This window comes from Macrobrachium nipponense, chromosome 30 (assembly GCF_015104395.2).
Source record: "Macrobrachium nipponense isolate FS-2020 chromosome 30, ASM1510439v2, whole genome shotgun sequence".
Lineage (NCBI taxonomy): Eukaryota > Metazoa > Arthropoda > Malacostraca > Decapoda > Palaemonidae > Macrobrachium > Macrobrachium nipponense.
This window is the reverse complement of record NC_087218.1, coordinates 5,105,955-5,119,408: the sequence shown is the minus strand read 5'-3', so window position 1 is coordinate 5,119,408 and position 13,454 is coordinate 5,105,955.

Here is a 13,454-nt window from a genome sequence, read left to right as displayed (position 1 = left end):
CCATAGTGGCCGAGTTTGAGCTTCTCTTTCATGAAATTACAGGAAACTCTAACCTCCTTAATTCTCTCACAAATGCTGGGGTCATGACACATTTAGAGGCAAGTGGTGTCCATCATGAGCTATGTGGTCATAAAGGGATGGAGTTTGACATCAATGTATCAAAGTTACTGGACTTTGTTCTTCAAAGAGAGAACCCCTATGATGTCAAGGTTGTTGTTCCAATGCACAACATTGTCACCAAAGAGATTGTTAATCCCCTGGTACAGGAACAACTCCTCAGTGCTTTGAAAAATGGTCTGAAACAATATCAGGCATACAGACAGGAGAGATTTATATTAAAATCTAAAAAGCTGAGTGTCACAATTTCTAAAGTCAATCTACCTCATCTCAATTCAAATGCCAGTGTCCAAAGCTTGGTCATAACTCCCAAAACTGCTATTGTGGCTAAGGAAATTGCACATGCACATAGGACTATGGAAATTGTCAAAGAGAGGGGTATGCCAGTTTCAGAGATTATGAAGTATGACCTCCTCCCCATCTCTCCTTTGTTTGATGGCGACTTCACCACAAAAACAGGCAAATTCCAGCTTGTGCCTGAACTTCAGCAACACCTGACAACAGAGCACTACAATCAGTTCACTTGGCAGTCACCCATGAAGACCCACGTTTTACTGGATTTTATGTCTAAGATTTGCCAGTACAGGGATCTTACACATTTTACAAGAATTGGTGAAATTATTCAAACTGTCGTGACATCTACAAAAAATGCCTGTGACTCAGAGCTCATTCACTTAATTTTTGATAGCTATAATAAATTTTCCATCAAGGAAGGTGAGCGTATCAGAAGAGGAGGAAAATCTGGGGTGGTTGATTTGATCAATATTAGTGAGGAAGTGCCGATTCCTAAGCAAATAGACAAGTTTTGGGCCTCTGGAAAGAATAAGGAGCAACTGCAAGAGTTGGTCTGTAAGATGGTGTCAAGAGACATGCAACATGTGGTAATCAGTGGTATGGTAAGAGATGGTGAAGTGGTTTTTAGCTAAACTGGTAGAGAACAGTAATGGTTCCGATATTCCAGAGCTGTCTAATTGGCAAGAAGAGGCTGACTGCCGCATCATCCCACACATTGAATGGAGTGTCAGTAGTGGGTGTCAACGTGCTGTGATAATTTCAAATGACACAGACAGCGTTGCTCTAGTTTTACAGGCATCAATTCATTGACAATGGCCTCCAAGAACTGTGGGTTCAGTTTGGGACTGGTGATAGAATACGTATGATCCCACTTCACATCATTTCCCAAAAACTTGTTAGGCCATTACGTCTTTCATTATTGAAGGCTCATATGCTCACTGGTGATGATTCCATGAGACGAACAGGTACCAAACACGCAGCATTAATGAGCAGTCCTACCCAACTACTTGCGAACTTTGCAGAGACTGATGATTTTCTGATGAGGATCTGCATATGGCTGGAAGATTCTTAGTACGATCAAGGACAAGGGCAAAATCAAAGACTGCAGCATTAACCTTTGATGAGCTACGTCATGAGATCTATATGTCACCAGCATTTAAAGGACTGGAAATGCTGCCTCTAACATCAAGTACTATTCATGGGCACTTATACCATGGGATGTTTGTGTTACGGAACGCACTAACACTTATCTCAAGCACAACCAATGAACGTGAACCAGGAAAGTTCGGGTGGGAAAGACAAAGCGGCCATCTCTTACCGATGAAATTCCTAAGGACGCTTCCAGATGAGCTGCAAGTGCACTAGCAAATGTGAAGCAAAACGTTGCCTTTGCAAAGCTGCCAGTGTTTCCTGTGTAACTTACTGCCACAAAGACAGTAGTGACTGTAAAAACAGTGAGGCATGTGCATCTGATGATGGCAACAATTAATAATGAGCTGTCTTTATCCTAATGCAGATACTGAATCGATTTTACCTAATTTGCTACTGATTGAAAAAAATAAGTTACAATTTTCTTTGCACCATGATATGTCACGTAAAATAAGTTTCATTTGGAGTTCAGTTAACCTTGTATTTTAATTTGTAAAAAAGTCTGTGGATATTATATTACTCATTGCATGAAGTGTCTTCCTCACTCCAAATATAAGGAATTTCCATAGATTAAATTCATATATACACTTATCCATAACAACGTAAAAGTAGGGGAATTTCTCGTCAATGCTTCATTTGTAGTTGTGTATCAACATTGTGTTTTAAAAGCTGTCTAAGTAATTCCAAAAATGAAATCTATGTATGCTAGACTGATCTATGAAATTTATTGTACAAAGCCAAACGCCGAAGCCCAATGGCCAAACAGCACAACAAAATAGATGATAAAAAATATGTATATCTAAAGATTCCACATACTACACTAATACACTTTTACACACAAATTACACCCTAAAGGGATCAATACTTATACATGAAAAGTTTTAGAATGGGTTTGCCAGTAGTTACTAGCTTGTGTTTGTGGGTTAATTACATCTCAAACTCTAAAACTAAGGTCAGAAATGAATTCCTCACCATTGAAAATCCACATGTAGAAGCATAATTTACTTCTGTAGCCCATTAACTAAAAAAATTATTTTTTTGAGTATGACCAACAGACGCCATATTTAAATGGGCTTGTCCTGGAGTTATGCCCAACTACCCAGATGTCTGACCGAATGAGGAAGAAAGGTCAAGGGTCATACTAATCACAGCAATTGAAAAATTTAGGACACAAAAAAATGCATACGGGTCTGTAACATTAGCTTAGGGCCAGGACTAAACAACGGTGTCAGGAATCAAGGCAGAGCCAGAGCATATTGTACGAGCAACGTAACAGCAAGACGAATAGAAAAAAAGTTATTTATTTACACTATAGTACGTGTCATGCCTCAAGGTTTGTTTTGTCTCTCTCTCTCTCTCTCTCTCTCTCTCTGTTTGTTTTACCACAATGAAATTTTTCGAGAAATAATATTTACACATCTATACGTATGTATGTATGTGTGTGTGTATTTTCATTTCCTAATATGAGGCCATTGTTATTATTATTCCCCATAGGAAGGGAAGGAAGGCTCCCGAAGAAAACAAGACAGGTCTCCTCACCGATACATCCATATATAGCTACTACTTGATGGTGAAAGAACTCCCTATGAGACAACTTCCACACCGTCGGCCTCTTCATTCGGCTTCACAGAGGTTCATGATCTTTGAAATTCCTCCCAAATCTTAATTTTGTCTCCGTGATGGAAGTCAGCAAGATATATAGGAAATGAGTAAGAGAGAGAGAGAGACTTATGATGACCTTGAACTCGTTTCATTATGGGTTCTGCATCGTAAAATATGAGCTTCATTTTCGCGCCAGTACGGAATCGTTGTCATTTTTACAGAACTATTCTAACCCACAAAACACATCATTTACAACTATATGTTCTACAGAAAATTCCGAATCCGTAGGAAGAGATTTGCATATCTCTCCCTTTGGGTAGAGATTTGTCGCCAGAAGAGCTGACAAGGTCTCACAGAAGACATTCTTGGGGCAAATGAGCGGACGATTAATTTTATTTGACTCTAATCTCTTTTAACAGAAACTCTGATAAGGTCATTTAAATGTGGTTCTATTCAATTTTTATGGTGTCATTTGGTTTTTCTTCCAATATTTCCTTAGCTAATTCATTGAGCTGCTGTGGCAAATTTCCTGAGAACTTTTGAGCGGACTTTGAACTCTGGAGTTACTGGAAGGGTCGTCAGTGTTAGGTGGAAGATCCCTCTTCGTCAGGATCAGACTTATTACACATCAAGTCTTTTGTTCTCTCCCTGAAGCAGCTGTGCTGACCACTTCCATTTTGACGCCCCTTTCTCCAATAATAATAATAATAATAATATAATAACAAATAATAATAATAATAATCATAATGAGACAGGATACAAATACCTGGGAATAATGGAAGGAGGGGATATAAAACACCAAGAGATGAAGGACACGATCAGGAAAGAATATATGCAGAGACTCAAGGCGATACTCAAGTCAAAACTCAACGCCGGAAATATGATAAAAGCCATAAGCACATGGGCAGTGCCAGTAATCAGATACAGCGCAGGAATAGTCGAATGGACGAAGGCAGAACTCCGCAGCATAGATCAGAAAACCAGGAAACATATGACAATACACAAAGCACATACACCCAAGAGCAAAATACGGACAGACTATACATAACACGAAAGAAAGGAGGGAGAGGACTACTAAGTATAGTGGACTGCGTCAACATCGAAAACAGAGCACTGGGGCAATATATGAAAACCAGTGAAGACGAGTGGCCTAAAGAGTGCATGGGAAGGAAGGACTAATAAAAGTAGACGAAGACCCATAGAAATATACAGAGACAGGAGAATGACAGACAGAACAGTAGGGACTGGCACAACAAACCAATGCACGGACAATACATGGAGACAGACTAAAGAACTAGCCAGCGATGACACATGGCAATGGCTACAGAGGGGAGAGCTAAAGAAGGAAACTGAAGGAATGATAACAGCGGCACAAGATCAGGCCCTAAGAACCAGATATGTTCAAAGAACGATAGACGGAAATAAAACATCTCTCCCATATGTAGGAAGTGCAATACGAAAAATGAAACCATAAACCACATAGCAAGCGAATGCACAGAACCAGTACAAAAAGAGGCATGATTCAGTGGCAAAAGCCCTCCACAGGAGCCTGTGCAAGAAACATCAGCTACCTTGCAGTAATAAGTGGTACGAGCACCAACCAGTGGGAGTGATAGAAAACGATCAGGCAAAGATCCTCTGGGACTATGGTATCAGGACGGATAGGGTGATACGTGCAAACAGACCAGACGTGACGTTGATTGACAAAGTCAAGAAGATAGTATCACTCATTGATGTCGCAATACCATGGGACACCAGAGTTGAAGAGATAGAGAGAGAAAAAATGGATAAGTATCAAGATCTGAAAATAGAAATAAGAAGGATATGGGATATGCCAGTGGAAATCGTACCATAATCATAGGAGCTCTATGGCACTATCCCAAGATTCCCTGAAAAGGAATCTAGAAAAACTAGAGGGCTGAAGTAGCTCCAGGAAACTCCATGCAGAAGAGTGTCGATCCTAGAAACGGCACCACATAACACACCATAGTAAGAAAAGTGATGGTGACCCCTCCGTAAGGATGGCGGAGGAATGCAAACCCGGAAGCCCTCACCAACTATAAATACCCACCCAGTCGAACTTCGGAAATTGGAGGACTGTGGATAGAGCCAAAAAAAAAAAAAAAAAAAATCAATAATAACCAATAATAATAATAATTAGTATAAAATACTTGCATTAGCTATATTATCCTGGTGAACCTTTATATTATTTATTCAGAGAATTGCAATTGAACAAACACTCAATCGATTAAAAAGCAAAGGAAAAAAAAGAGGTCCCTTATTGCCCGCCATTTAACTTCCGCAACCTTGTTGTCACCCCCCTGGAATGTTTAAAGTTACCCCAAGGGGGGGACTTTCTACCCCAAATCTGCCACGGGTTTCTGCAAACAAAGAGCTAAACCCTCGAAAACATTATCCACAGGTGTTGCGGGACCAATTAATCGTTGAGCCGTTTTCTTAAGTTGGACGGACAAGTCAGGAGGCTTAAAACGCAAGAAACAACGCCTCAATCAGCCCACTTCTTCCTTTGATCTAATTCCTCCTTTCGAAGTCTATTTTCTATTTCCAAGCAAAAATTAAAGTTTTAAAAACCAATGCCCTCCCTCCCTCACACCACTCCTCGTCAATATCTATTTATTTTTTTGTTTCCATTTTTTTCCAAAAGTGATGGATCTTCTTTCTTTCGGTTAGTTCCCTTTCCTTTACCTTCTTTCTTGCTACTTCTCCATGAACCAACCCTTCCATATTCTTTGGAAAGCTTGAATCCCAACAAAGTCAATTGTTTCCTGGAGTCTTGTTCCATTCGAATATGGGTTTTCATCCTCCCGAGTTTATAAATAATTAATTTTTGGTTTTTAAAATTTTTAAAAAGGTAAAAACAATATCTTTCCGTGTCAAATTTTTGACAAAGAAAATGGCAGAATCAAGAATTAAGCGAGTTGATTTTTGGTATTATTTGTAAGAAATAATAGAAAAGAGAATATTTTAAACTCAACTCAACTCTCTTAATTTTGCCATTCCTTTTAACAGCTAATAAAATCTAAAATAATAATAATAAATAATAATAATAATAATAAATAAATAATAATAATAATAATAATAATGGGGGGGGGTACAAAAATATTGTATTGGTTCATTCAGCCACATAATAATTAATAGATATCCTTGGTGAACATTTCTTATTTCTAATATCAGGGAAGTTAAAATGCAACGAATTCATCGATTGAAAAAGCAAAAAGGCGAAAAGGAAAAATGAAGGTCTTTTATTGCGCCTTTTAAACTTCCACACTTGTTGTTAACCCCCTGGAATGCTAAATTAAAACTACCCCAAGAGAGTAATTACCCCCAATCCTGCAACGTGTTTCTTCAGACCAAAAAGCAAAACATTTTAACCCCCTGACTAACACTCACAGGGTGACAGCGAGATTTTCGGCGACAATTAACTTTCCTTCGAGCCGACATTGGGTTTGAACCGTCAGGAGGGCTAAAATAACCCACCCACAGTGCAGGGCTCCACCTCTTGGCTTTTTACACTTCGCAAAGGAAAAGAGGTTTCATTCTTGTTAACATAATAATGTCCTATAAATAATAATTCTTTCATTTTTCATTTTTTCAGCTGTCCCTCCAACCGATGTCCTTGGTTTCAATATAACTCGCAATTCCAGACGGGTGAAATCCCCTTCCTTCCACAGCCTCCTGAGCACCTTTTCTCCTTCAGGTGTCCATTTCGGTTTTTTCAAGACCATTTGAACAGTTCTGCAGTATTTATTTTCAACTGAGTTCCCTGAAGCTCTTCTCGTAAATGATATTTAAATAGTTCGTAAAAAGAAACCAACATCGGCAAAATGAGGAAACAAATTCCTCGCTTTCCCGTTTTCCTAAATTATTCCAAAGAATGTTTTGTAATTTTGTTCTCATTGTACTGCACTCTAAAAATACCAAAGAATTTTTATTCGTACAAAAAAAATCAATTTAATTTGTTTTTTTTTTTCGGGTTTCAATTTGTTGGAATCGATTAATTTAAAAATAAAAAGGCATGGCTCCTTCTGCATGATATTGATAAAACCTCAAGTACTCGTTCTTGCCCACTCTGTATTTCCTTCATTGCTTGTTTCAGTTGCCATAAATGCTACTTCCTGAACCTTTAAAAAGAAAGAACCTTGGAGATACTCTAAGTACCAAACTAGTTGTAATAATGGGGTTTCATGGGGATCTATGCCTATTTTCATAGGAGTGCCGTTTTATCAAGACTGAAACGCATTGCGACCTTTCGATTGTTCATTTTGTTAATTGTAATCTGGGCCCCTGGTTTAGTTCAGCCAAGTCTGATGGGGAACGGTTGCCCTCCTGACAGAAGTCAAAGTCAGGTTGCAGTAGAAAGGAACGGGAATAATTTCGAATTAAATGATGCAAATGATGCAATGCAGGCACCAGGCACACCACATTTGGTTGGGTGACTGCAAGGGATTGGGGAAACAGCAAGTTGTTCCTCTGCATGAGAGGAAAGAGAACAACTAAGACAGAAACAAAAGCTAGTTTCAACTTATTATAACATAATTTCTCATTCCTATCTTCCACTTAGAAGGAGGGTTTGTTAATGAAACTGAAGTCTAATCAGTAAGGCTCAGGAATAAGGGACGTCCATACCAACAAAGTCCTCCTGAAAAAGGTAATTTTAATGCCTCATTTGTAGTAGGTGTCTCCCTTTCTCCGTTGTCCGGTTTCTTTTTTTTTTTATAGAAAGTTGGTTTCTAGTTTTTCCGATATTTCCTTGGCATTTTTTTTTAAAATTTAAAAAGGTTCTAATTGGAATGGCCTTTTTATTTTTACCATCCGTTTCTAGAACCATAGTAGGTTTTTCAGATAAACGGAATAACTTGCAGGGTTAATAATTGTTCATATGCAGAGCTTTTCGTCAATTTCAGGAAGAAACTTTAATAAACAAAGGAGGAGAGAGAGAGAGAGGAGAGATGAGAGAGGACCGTGGAAGGAGATTTGGTAGGAGAGAACGGAGGCCGAGAAGACGGAGAGAGCGGAGATTTGAATGCGAGAGGGAGAAGACGTAGGAGAAAGAGGAGAGAAGGGGCAACGAGAGAAGGATGGGAGAGAGAGGAGAGCGAGGAAGGAATGGAGAGGGGAGAGGTGAAGAGTGAGAGGGGGAAGGAGAGGTGCGGAGGGAGAGAGGAAAAAAAAAAAAAGAGACTGCTTGTGGGAGGAGATCCGAAGAGAGAGAGAGATATTTGGCCGCTGAGGAGGCGAGACCCCCGCAGAGAGTGAGATAGACCAGGGCGGACGACCGAGAGGACGAGAGAGAGGAGGAACACGAGAAGAAAGTTACTTTATTTCTCAATTCCATTTGTCTTTCATTCTTGTCTTATGTAGTCTACAGCAAAGGAATTCAGCTTTTAATGGTTTCCTCCTCGCTTAAAGAAAGACAGGTTGAAGTCATAATAACTGGAACATAAAATTGTTGCAAAAAAATGACTGAACTTTTATTCAACTGAGGACGTTCAAACTCAACTGTTTTTTGAAAGGGATGCAAATGGTAAAATGGAAAAAGGAAAGGAAATTAAATAATTTTAGAAAAGGCTCTCGAGGAAATAGAATATGGCAAAGTCAACATGGGGGTTGTTCCTCAACATCTCTTACTTCCCCGACCCACCCACCCTATGTTTTGTTTTGTGTGGAGATTTTTCTCTTCGATGGCATCCAAAGATACCTTTTCTGTCTATTCTCAGTCTCAAGTTTATAACGTCTTGGTGAGGCTCAGAACTGAATGATTCTCGCTGATTCACGGCAAAGAAAAAATGTCAAAGCTTGAACCTCTGTGATTTGTATTCTACACATAATACTGACTCAACTTCCTGATAATGATTACAATTAAAGGCTGTTGATGATTGGATTTTCATACCATTAGATATATTTAAATGCCAAATTAAACAGCCAAAAATTATATCAAGTTCACAAAAGTAACTGAATAACTGTCTAAACTAAGAGAGCTGTTGGTATTGAACAATGGGAATAATAATAATAATAATAATAATAATAATAATAATAATAATAAAAAGGCTAAGAAGCAAGAAAACAAGGAGGAACTCAATGAGAAATAAAAAGTACAAGAGAGGGACTAAACAACACAATAGAAGATGTAAAACAGAGGCTTAAGGCCAAAGCACATAAGATCCAACGGTACATGAACAGGAATAAGGGATACCAACAGAACAAACTATCGGAACCAACCAGAAAAGACATATACAGCCAACTAAGAGGGGAAGACAACCACCCAGAAATCCCTGAAGCCGAACCAAGTAAGAGACTCTGGGAAAACATATGGAGCAATCCGGTATCACACAACAAACATGCAACATGGCTCCCGGAAGTCAAGGAAGTAGAAACAGGGAGAATAAAACAAAGATTCACAGAGATCACGACAGACACAGTCAGACACCAACTAAAGAAAATGCCAAACTGAAAAGCCCCAGGTCCCGATGAAGTCCATGGATAGGCTCAAAAAACTTCAAGGCCCTACACCCACGAATAGCAGAAACAACTCCAGCAATGTATCTCAAATCAATCATGACACCCAAAATGGTATGACCACAGGAAGGAGGGACATCCTTAGTACAAAAAGACAAGAGTAAGGGAAATATAGCCAGTAACTACAGGCCTATCACCTGCCTACCAATAATGTGGAAGTTACTAACAGGGTATCATCAGTGAAAGGCTATACAACTACCTAGAGGAGGAAGACAAACACCATCCCCCACCAACAGAAAGGCTGCAGAAGGAAGTGTAGGGGCACAAAAGACCAGCTCCTGACAGACAAAATGGTAATGAAGAAACAGAAAAGGAGAAAGGAAAACCAACCTAAGCATGGCATGGATAAACTATAAGAAAGCCTAAGACATGATACCACACACATGGCTAATAGAATGCCTGAAAATATATGGGGCAGAAAAGGAAAACACCATCAGCTTCCTCAAAAATACAATGCGCAAACTGGAATACAATACTTACAAGCTCTGGAATAAGACTAGCAGAGGTAATATCAGGAGAGGGATCTCCAGGGAGACTCACTGTCCCAACTACTCTTCGTAGTAGCAATGTATTCCCATTACAAAAGTACTGCAGAAGATGGATGCCGGGTACCAACTCAAGAAAAGAAGCAACAGAATTAACCATCTGATGTTCATGGACGACATCAAGCTGTATGGTAAGAGCATCAAGGAAATAGATACCCTAATCCAGACTGTAAGGATTGTATCTGGGGACATCAGGATGGAGTTTGGAATAGAAAAATGCACCTTAGTCAACAAACAAAAGGGCAAAGTAACAAGAACTGAAGGGATAAAGCTACCAAATGGGAGCAACATCAAACACATAGATGAGACAGGATGACATACCTGGGAATAATGGAAGGAGGGGATATAAAACACCAAGAGATGAAGGACACGATCAGGAAAGAATATATGCAGAGACTCAAGGTGATACTCAAGTCAAAACTCAACGCCGGAAATATGATAAAAGCCATAAACACATGGGCAGTGCCAGTAATCAGATACAGCGCAGGACTAGTGGAATGGACGAAGGCAGAACTCCACAGCATAGATCAGAAAACCAGGAAACATATGACAATACACAAAGCACTACACCCAAGAGCAAATACGGACAGACTATACATAACACGAAAGGAAGGAGGGAGAGGACTACTAAGTATAGAGGACTGCGTCAACATCGAGAACAGAGCACTGGGACAGTATCTGAAAACCAGCGAAGACGAGTGGCTAAAGAGTGCATGGGAAGAAGGACTAATAAAAATAGACGAAGACTCAGAAATATACAGAGACAGGAGAATGACAAACAGAACAGAGGACTGGCACAACAAACCAATGCACAGACAATACATGAGACAGACTAAAGAACTAGCCAGCGATGACACATGGCAATGGCTACATAGGGGAGAGCTAAAGAAGGAAACTGAAGGAATGATAACAGCGGAACAAGATCAAGCCCTAAGAACCAGATATGTTCAAAGAACGAGAGACGGAAATAACATCTCTCCTATATGTAGGAAGTGCAATACGAAAAATTAAACCATAAACCAAATACCAAGCGAATGTCCGGCACTTGCACAGAACCAGTACAAAAAGAGGCAGGATTCAGTGGCAAAAGCCCTCCACTGGAGCCTGTGCAAGAAACATCAGCTACCTTGCAGTAATAAGTGGTAGCACAATCTGAAGGAGTGATAGAAAACGATCAGGCAAAGATCCTCTGGGGACTATGGTATCAGAAAACAAGATAGGGTGTGATACGTGCAAATAGACCAGACGTGACGTTGATTGACAAAGTCAAGAAGAAAGTATCACTCATTGATGTCGCAATTCCATGGGACACCAGATTGTTGAAGAGAAGAGAGAGAAAAAAAAAAATGGATAAGTATCAAGATCTGAAAATAGAAAATAGAAGGATATGGGATATGCCAGTGGAAATCGTACCCATAATCATAGGAGCACTAGGCACATCCCAAGATCCCTGAAAAGGAATCTAGAAAACTAGAGGCTGAAGTAGCTCCAGGACTCATGCAGAAAGAGTGTGATCCTAGAAACGGTGCACATAGTAAGAAAAGTGATGGACTCCTAAGGAGGCAGGATGCAACCCGGAACCCCACACTATAAATACCACCCAGTCGAATTGGAGGACTGTGATAGAGCAAAAAAAAAAAAAAAATAATAATAAAAATAATAATAATAATAACAATAACAACAACAACCCTATGAGTCAATACAAAGGTGATGAAATGCACAGTGGTAAGTGTAAGTATACATAAAAATATATATGAAACGAGATAATAATAATAATAATATAATAATAATAATAATAATAATAATAATAATAATAATAATTAATCTTATTGTGTAAGTGTAAGTATATATAAAAAATGTATAAAACGAAAGCTTTCGAGAACCTGCTCGATTTTCCCTATCAGTCTCATTGATAAGGAAGCTGAGAAGGAGAATCGGGCAGGTTCTCGAAAGCTCTCGATTCATATACATTTTTATATACACTCACGTTTACATCGCGACATCAGAGTGGAAATCCACGACGCTAACTAGTACATCAGCGGACCAGCAAAAGCCTAGCAAGGTTACTATGAAGAAAAATAATAATAATAATATTTTGGAAGAAGACCCTCTTTTAAACAAATTCTGTTGAATAAAATGGCAGAATTCAGCGAATTAATCTTACATATTATCTTTTCTATTTTTCTTACTACTCACTTTTCTGGCTCAGCGATACTTCGCAATAATTGTCCAATATTCATATTAGGGATAATGCTGAAAGTGATATTTTATTCAGACAGGCTTTATTATCAAGACTGGTATTATCGTATACTGGGGTGTTATCAGAATACTGGTATATGGGAAGGCGTTCCTCTGGTTCAGATCAAGCAGGGGGTCGTCGTCGGTGTTGGTATTATTCCGTAAGAGAGGTCAATGTCAGGCCGGGGTCGTCTCTGGTATTCAGGTGATATAATAATAATAATAATAATAATAATAATAATAATAATAATAATAATAATAATGGGCGATTTTTGACTGGGCGTTGATGCCGGAAGGGGGATAGTGAATAATCATGATAATAACCATACTAATGATAAGCGATATTTGTTGGTTGGCTGTCTATGGTGGCACGTTCAAGGGGTGGGGGATGGGGAAAGGGGGTAGGGGGAAGCGCGGTTATGCTCCCCCGATAAGCTGGGAGCGGAATGACTCATCCTGTAATGTCTGGCTAACCGGCGAAGGCGTTGAACACTTGGCTTCAAGGAAATTCTAACTATATTTTTGTATGACTGGTAATGATTCACCTTTGTGAGACTGATTTCATTTCGATAAATGGGGAGAGAGAGAGAGAGAGAGAAAATTTTGCTTCGTGCCTCCCAAACAAATGATGATAGGAGAATGAAAATTATGTCGTTGCTAACTCCATATATATATATATATATATATATATATATATATATATATATATATATATATATATATACATATATATATATATATATATATACTATATATATATATATATATATCTATATATATACATACATACAAACATACAATATATATATATATATAATCTATATATATATATATATATATTATAATATATTATCTATAATATATATATATATTATATAATATATATTATTATATATATATTATATATATATATGTGTGTGTGTGTGTGTGTGTGTACGTATATTATATATATATATATATATATATATATAT